Source organism: Saccostrea cucullata, unplaced genomic scaffold, assembly GCF_032062105.1.
Source record: "Saccostrea cucullata isolate Sc308-1 unplaced genomic scaffold, CSIRO_AGI_Scuc_v1 ctg6015, whole genome shotgun sequence".
In the NCBI taxonomy this organism is placed as follows: Eukaryota; Metazoa; Mollusca; class Bivalvia; order Ostreida; family Ostreidae; genus Saccostrea; species Saccostrea cuccullata.
Window position 1 is genome coordinate 1 of NW_026928355.1, and position 8,232 is coordinate 8,232.

The following is an 8,232-nucleotide window of genomic DNA, read 5'->3' on the forward strand; positions in this document are numbered from 1 at the left end:
ACACGTGGCGTACAAGGAGCCACACAGACGGAGAAAGTGTCCTGTAGAAATCTCCCCAGCATCGTACTGGTCCCAGGCTGTGTCCAATTTCTTCTGGGTGGCCGTGGAAGAACGTCGGACGTTCCTAAACAAGTTGTCACTAGATACACGAGTTTCCACCAGCTTGGCCTCCTGCAGTAGAAGTGGAACCAACTTGTAGAAGGTGCTGCTGCGTTGACCAGCCTTTCCGTTGACCCTGTGTTGCCATCCTTAAATGAATAAAATTTAATTTATTAATGACATCTTTTTTTTTTTACAATAAATATACTCATGTTAGATTCATTACTTAATATTAATAAAAGATATATATGCCGTATTAGTGTTTTATTTTAAAAGAAATGAATATATGTGATGTCTCATCAAGTTATATAAGTTATATACTTTCTGCAAATAAGACAATTCCACTCCATCACTTTTAAAAGTTATGAAATATTATTTGGTAAAAATTATTTTCTCTCCGTGTCGGATAAAAAACCGCCTCTTATTGAAATATTCATGATCACGTGCTCTCGCATGTTCACAGCAAACAATGGTCCAATCTCGTGAATGAACCGAAAAGCATGATGGTCTACTACGTTTTTACTACAAACACGTGAGTTAGGGATTGTCAATACGTGAGCGCGCTTCAGAGTTGGTTGCTTTTTGTACCGAGGAATAATCACGTGCAATTGTCTTTTCACTAGTGGACATTTTCGGTTGGGTGAACTTCTACAGCTGTCAGCGACTATGGATAAAGAAGTGTGGAAGCTATGTTATGCCAAAATGAAATAACTAATACAAACAAATGATATAATTTGATCAATCAAAATGGTTATTAGATACAGTCGATTCTGCATTTCGTAATGGTTCAAAACTAAAAAAAAAGTATTCCACAGAATATCATATATAAATCTGCACAAAATACCGAATGCCAAATCCAGAATACTACTAAATAATATAATTATATTCTTTACATATGAACCACAGTATATCTGACCCCTTGAAAATAATATAAAAAATCTTGCAAGTAGGTTATCAGCATTGGCTCGGGCTAATTCGAAAGTGAAATTTGGAGTTTGGCAGGAAAGTTAAATAGGGTAATGTTGTAGTGAATGCATAAAAGTTAGTAGTGAAATATATTGGAACCTATTTTACTCGTCAGGTTTCATCGAGCTAGCCGATTTTTATTCTAACTGTTCTATCCCCCACCCACTTTAAAAAACGATGCTACCTACCTGAATTAATTTTTCTTAATGATATTCATCGAAATGCTTGGTTGTGGCCTCAAACTGGAATAGTTTTTAGGGGCCTGGAGTTCCTAGACAATTTTTTTGATTATTCCAATTATATTTCTAAGATGGCAAGATGTATGGTATGTAAGTTTAATCTACACATGTTATGTAGTTCATATTTGAAAAATCCTAAGGGATATTGACGATATCCCATTCAGGGTGTAAAAATAGCAGTTTAAATTACTTTATATACATTGTACTTGACATAAAATATTTTTGAGCATAATGCGCTCCATACTGAAGATCCGTAGTCGCTATTTTGTTAAATGTTCACCCAGTCGAAAATGTCCACTAGCAGTGCAGCGCGGGGAAACTCTAAACAAACGGACCTGTACGATGGAGTGGGGGAAAACTTAATTTTCATCATTGTTAATCATTTGTATGCAATATTGAGCATGGGATTCGTGAATTAATGTACATGATGCATCAGTCTTTGCAAGCGATTTAAAAAACTATTCTTTTCGAAAAAACACATGTAGTATTTTATGTAGTAACCCATAAATGCATTATTATCATTCTACAACAGAGTGACAGTTTGCTGATGGGGCGTGCTAAAAGTTTGTGTGCTGGTCATCATTTTACTCCTCCATTGATCAATGTAATCAATACTAATTTGCATATGAAATTCGGAATGCAACAATCCCCTTGATAATACTGGCCAACCACATTGAAGGGTTGTTTACCAGATTAGGCATTTGTAGTCACCAGCAACGCGTGGTAAGTCAAGAGCCCATTTTTGCATTGTTTGTCTCCTCAAAAAAGCATGTATTATATTTGTTTTGATTTGACCTTGTAGTATAAATCATTACAAGAAAATTTAAAGAATGGAGTTAGTAAGGCTACTTTGCTTCTGCTATATGTACGTAGCTCTATCAATATCATCATTATAGGAAGTAAAACTTGCTTTGTCCGTTCACATGTAATTGTTGTTTATTCAACGCGATTGGTCGCATATATCGTCAGTGGTATTGCTGTGTTCTGTGTTTCATATGCAAATTATTATGGATTCCATTTGAAATCAAACATCCAATCGATGAGTAAAAATGATAATAAGCATACAAAATTTTAGCACGCCCTATCAAGCAAACTGTCACGCTGTTAGTAAAACAATAATAAATGCAACTCATTGAGCTGATTGGTCTATTTGTGTTCCTCACTGAACAGACGTCACAAAAATATTTACCTCGACCTGATGATTCTCGCGATGCTTTTCCCGCGCACATGCGCAGATCCAGGATAAACGTTCATCCTTTATAAATATGCATGATATTCATGTTCTTTCCCCGACCAGTACTTTGTAATACCAATAAAATTTCGTCGAATTTGCAAGAATGCTTCATTTTTGACAGCTCGTTCTTCAGAAATTTTTGTTCAGGTTTTCAGCTGTGCAAAAATACTGTTTTAACACGGCATACATATCTTTAATAATGAGAAAATGTAAAATTATTAAATTTGTTCTTTTACATGTATTAAATTACAGTAGAGAAATCATATATACTTTTAATTATATTAACAAAATATATATAATGTGATAAAAAATAAATAATCACCTTCTACGTCGTTGTTAGTGCGGAAGGACTGCTTGTAGACTGTCCAGGATGATGGACGGAAGATGGCATGGTGCATCCACTGGCGGTCGATGTAGGCGACAAGGGACTGAAGGGGCTCCGTGTTGGCTCTCTCCTTCAGTGTCTGGAATGCAGCCAGGGATGTCAGGTGCTGGCGAGGAGGGCAAGGCCATGATCTGCTTCAGGTAGCGATGGGTGGCTTCCCTCTTCATGAAGGTAGCAAGGCCTAGCTCCTTAATGTGTCTCCATACAGCCTGGCACCAGTGGAACGTGCATCCCTTGGTAACAGCATCAGGGAATACCGTAGAAATGGCATTCAATGCACCTGAAATAAAAATTACAGCATATTAAGTACAATATATTTTTCCATTGCTGGGATATATGTCTATCTTATTAAAGCAGATTTTTCAAGATTGAACCCATTTAGTGCCAAGTATAGAACTACCTTAATTGTAAGCCTCTTTATCTAAGATTTTTGGTTGTTGTTGTTAACTGAGATAAATTAATTGTAAGCCTCTGTATCTAAGAAATTTTTTAAGCCTCTTACCAAGCTCAAAGTCCACTATGAACATCTCTACAACTGGCCTTGCTGGAAGAGCTTCAAGGATGGCATTGAAGACCTACAAAGAAATTGAATTGCCCAGTGAAATCGTCTCTGTTCTGCAGCACAGTGGACGGACAGCGCATCTTCTTGGATCGGATACTGCAGATCCACATGGTGGAAGACTTGTTTTCTCTCTGAAAAAATAATGACCAATTAGATTAAGAAGTATAGACGGAGAATGAATAATAATAAACAAATAAATAAAGCTTCTGAAATATATAGAATGAAGTTAAATGAATTATAGAATGAGAATGAATAATAATAAATAAATAAATAAAACTTCTGTCAGAAATATATAGAATTAAGTTACTAAGATATGAAATTACTTGAAACACGTATAGCATAACTTGATATTATTTATACCTTGACACCATAACTGAAGCCGTCACTGCTGACAAGTAGACTGCCTCCCCTCTTGCTGCCTTTCTCCAGGACCCCAAAGACAACATCAGCTGGAGGGATGATGGTGTCATCAGCTGGGTCTGGTTCTGGTAGAGATCTGCAACATGTCAATACAATTATTATAGGAAATGTAAAAGAAAAACATGAAAGATACAGTGATATAAACAGAACTTTCAGTTACATATCACTACCTCTACATACCTTTCAGCAGGGATGTCGATGTCGTTTGCACCTCTTCTTGTGATGTCGAAGGATGCATCAAGGGTTGGGCCAGCTTGGGTGTCATCTCTTCTGGTGATGTCAAATGAAGCATCAAAGGCTGGTTCCTCAGTCTGTAATGGTTATAAATAAATTGAAATTACATCAAGTTATAATTGAATTGAATTGAATTATGTAGAATTTCTTTCCTCTTCTTTTTACACAGGATATATTTATGAAATAAAAGTATAAATTAACACATTATAAGTATATAAAGTTTTATGTATGTAGTGGATAGTTCATGTATCCTTCAATAATGGCTATAATTTAGTATCTTGGGTACTTACTTGTCTAGAATTGTTAAACTTTGTCAGTTGTTGCATCTTGGGTTTTCGAAGAATGTTGACCTAAAAATAGGTCACAGTGACCTACTTCTGAAAATGTCAGGTACTTTTTATTGGCTAAGAAACATCAAACTTTGTCATTGATGCATCTAGGGTTTTCGGAGAACGTCGTTCAAAAAGGTCACGGTGACCTACTTTTTTACTATATCGGGTACTTATTGGCTTAGAATCATAAAAACTTTGTCAGTTGATGCATCATGGGTTTTCAGAGAATGTCGTCCAAAAACTAGGTCACAGTTACCTACTTGTGACATTCAATGGCTATATTAAAGTATCTCAGGTACTTTTTTTGCTTAGAATCTTCAAACTTTGTCAGTTGATGCATCGTGGGTTTTCAGAGAATGTGACCAAAAACTAGGTCACAATGACCTACTTTTGAATATCTCAGGTACTTATTGGCTTAGAATTATCAAACTTTGTCAGTTGATGCATCTTGCGTTTTCAAAGAATGTCATTCAAAAACTAGATCATGGTGACCTACTTCTGACATTTTATAGCTATAATTAAGTATCTTGGGTACTTAATTGTCTGGAATTGTTAAACTTTGTCAGTTGATGCATTTTGGGTTTTCAAAGACTGTTGACCTAAAAGTAGGTCACAGTGACCTACTTTTAACTATTTCCGGTACTTCTTGGCTTAGAATCTCCAAACCTTGTCAGTTGATGCATCTTGGGTTTTCAGAGAGTACCGTTCAAATCCTAGGTCATAATGACCTACTTGTGACATTTAATGGCTATATTTAAGTATCTCAGGTACTTTTTTTGCTTAGAATCTTCAAACTTTGTCAGTTGATGCATCTTGGGTTTTCAAGAGAATGTCGTCCACCAAAAACTAAGTCACAGTGACCTACTTTTGAATATCTCACGTACTTATTGGCTTACAATTATCAAACGTTGTCAGTTGATGCATCTTGGGTTTTTATAGAATGTCGTTCAAAAACTAGGTCATGGTGACCTACTTCTGACATTTTATAGCTATAATTAAGTATCTTGGGTACTTAATTGTCTGGAATTGTTAAACTTTGTCAGTTGATGCATTTTGGGTTTTCAAAGACTGTTGACCTAAAAGTAGGTCACATTGACCTACTTTTAACTATTTCCGGTACTTCTTGGCTTAGAATCTCCAAACCTTGTCAGTTGATGCATCTTGGGTTTTCAGAGAATGTCGACCAAAAACTAAGTCACAGTGACCTACTTTTGAATATCTCAGGTACTTATTGGCTTAGAATCTTCAAACTTTGTCAGTTGATGCATCGTGGGTTTTCAGAGAATGTCGACCAAAAACTAGGTCACAGTGACCTACTTTTGAATATCTCAGGTACTTATTGGCTTAGAATTATCAAACTTTGTTAGTTGATGCATCTTGGGTTTTCAAAGAATGTCATTCAAAAACTAGATCATGGTGACCTACTTCTGACATTTTATAGCTATAATTAAGTATCTTGGGTACTTAATTGTCTGGAATTGTTAAACTTTGTCAGTTGATGCATTTTGGGTTTTCAAAGACTGTTGACCTAAAAGTAGGTCACAGTGACCTATTTTTAACTATTTCCGGTACTTCTTGGCTTAGAATCTCCAAACCTTGTCAGTTGATGCATCTTGGGTTTTCAGAGAGTACCGTTCAAAACCTAGGTCATAATGACCTACTTGTGACATTTAATGGCTATATTTAAGTATCTCAGGTACTTTTTTTGCTTAGAATCTTCAAACTTTGTCAGTTGATGCATCTTGGGTTTTCAGAGAATGTGACCAAAAACTAAGTCACAGTGACCTACTTTTGAATATCTCACGTACTTATTGGCTTACAATTATCAAACGTTGTCAATTGATGCATCTTGGGTTTTTATAGAATGTCGTTCAAAAACTAGGTCATGGTGACCTACTTCTGACATTTTATAGCTATAATTAAGTATCTTGGGTACTTAATTGTCTGGAATTGTTAAACTTTGTCAGTTGATGCATTTTGGGTTTTCAAAGACTGTTGACCTAAAAGTAGGTCACATTGACCTACTTTTTACTCTATCGGATACTTATTGGCTTAGAATCATCAAAACTTTGTCACTTGATGCAACATGGGTTTTCAGAGAATGTCGGCCAAAAACTAGGTCATAGTGACCTACTTGTGACTTTTTATGGCTATATTTAAGTATCTCAGGTACTTTTTTGCTTAGAATCTCCAAACATTGTCAGTTGATGCATCTTGGGTTTTCAGAGAATGTCTTTTAAAAACTAGGTCATAATGACCTACTTGTGACATTTTATGGCTATATTTAAGTATCTCGGATACTCTTTGGTTTAGAATCTTCAAACTCTGTCAGTTGATGCATCTTGGGTTTTCGGATAATGTCGACCAAAATGTAAGTCATCATGACCTACTTTTGAATATCTCAGGTACTTACTGGCTTAGAATTATCAAACTTTGGCCATGATGACCTACTATTAACATTTTATGGCTATATTTTAGTATCTCGGGTACTTTTTGGCTTAGAATCTTCAAACTCTGACTGTTCACGCATCTTGGTTCATAGGATACTTAGCGTTAGAGGCTTCAAATATACTGAAAGGATTAAGTAACGCATATCAAACTTTTGAGTTAAATTAAAACAATTATTTCAAATACGTTTTTCAGCATTTTTATCGTTCATTTTAATTCATCTTTAATCAACAAGTTACCAAAATTTTGTGCGATTTTGAGTAATAGTTTCTGAGATATTGATATCAATATAGTGACACCCCCCAGAAATAAAACTAAAAATTCTTATAATCTCCCTTTCGCATCAGTAACAAACTTGATTTTCCTGTGCATTGAGTTCACCAGAGCATTTATTTTTTCATAGCATTATTAGTCAACCCTTCCGACGGTAGAGATTAGCTGTATTATTCCAAAGTTAACAAATCCCCTCGCTCAATCGAATCCCGCGAATTTTCGATTTAGGATAGAATATACAGAACCAAGCAGGTTTGGTACTTGTGAATGTTTGTAAAAAAGTATCGACAAATATAAGCTACATTTTCCCAGTGTAAACATGCTAAAAAACATTACGAAAACGACGCGTACGTGCGCGTTTGTGAATAAAATCGACGTAAGCTGGCCAAGCTCGCGGCCCAAATTAAAGCGGAGAGTTTCTGTCAGTTTAGGGTGAAAAAAATGAGCATGTTTGTCTGCTGTATAAATATCAGTTTCGGTGATAATGCCTTGACAATAACCGAGGTGGCGTGATGAAAAGCCTTATCTTGTTGTGACGTTGATACGCGCCAACGTCACCGTCATGGTTGGTTGGAAACATTTTAAGTTCACTCTCTGACAACCAAAAAGCACTTTTATTTGGTTGAAAAGTTGAAAACAGTCTGTACATCAGCATGTTTTTGCCTTTTATTCACTTATGCAATATTGAATTCAAATACTAAACCAACAGTAGATTCCGTCAGCCATACCACGATTGCAAGAATATACTGACTGCAAATATGCAAAAACGATGTCTATAATTCTAATGCATAGTATGGTGCTACAAAATTCTATTACAAAATTAACATCATTAACATGCACGTGTTTTTTACTTTTTTTCATTTCCCCTACGTGATGCCATACATTTCATGGTTGAGTAGTTTTGACAAGTGATTTTAGTGCAAAGTAACCAAAATAAAACATCTGACCAATTTTCATAATTTTCGGTTACATAGTCAGAAAATTTTCCCATATCATGTTCTTGTGCGTTTCTTTTTCCTTTCAGTATAGAAGTGATAGAT